The 595-nt window shown below is 33.1% G+C and overlaps 1 long non-coding RNA gene across 1 annotated transcript in view; it reads left to right on the forward strand.

The window, feature by feature from the left end:
• Positions 1-294: 294 nt before the first annotated feature.
• The window catches only part of LOC128250550 (uncharacterized), a 49404-nt gene continuing 49103 nt past the window's right edge, over positions 295-595 (forward strand). The window contains exon 1 of the long non-coding RNA XR_008266582.1: positions 295-396. This is a non-coding gene — a long non-coding RNA (uncharacterized LOC128250550). The remainder of the gene's footprint in view (positions 397-595) is intronic.

The following is a 595-nucleotide window of genomic DNA, read 5'->3' on the forward strand; positions in this document are numbered from 1 at the left end:
GCACAAAAGATTATTATTATTGGTTTTGTTTCGTGGATGTCTGTTTTCACTGCAGTAAATAACGAAAGAAGTTAATTAATTTCAATGATTTCAAGAAAGAAAATATTCTACAAAATTTGAAAAATATTCTATTATGACGTCATTGCAATACTGATTGTTCAACGGAGAAAATTAAAGAAGGCAAAAAAAAATTATTCTCATTTCTTTGTATATTTCTATAGAAAACTTTCACTTTCATCTGTGATGACGTCATAATTTGTCGACTTCTTTTCTAAAAACACGCTAGAATTTCACTTTTGTCTTCATATCTTCAATGCTTCAACAGACACAAACACCGGATTATAGATAGGCTTGTATATAATCAGTGTAGCAATGAAATGTTTCACTGACTGTAAGGTAGGTAAGCATTACGTTTCCTCACACACACACACACACACACACACACACACACACACACACACACACACACACACACGTATACGCACATATTTGTAGTAGTCTGTATCATTATTGATAACTAACTGCATTCACGCGGCTGGCCATTAGGTAGATTAGTTTGGAGAAACATTTTAGTTCCAAAGGATTAGCTTAAGCA

The sequence above is a fragment of the Octopus bimaculoides genome, chromosome 22 (genome assembly GCF_001194135.2).
Source record: "Octopus bimaculoides isolate UCB-OBI-ISO-001 chromosome 22, ASM119413v2, whole genome shotgun sequence".
Classification (NCBI taxonomy): domain Eukaryota; kingdom Metazoa; phylum Mollusca; class Cephalopoda; order Octopoda; family Octopodidae; genus Octopus; species Octopus bimaculoides.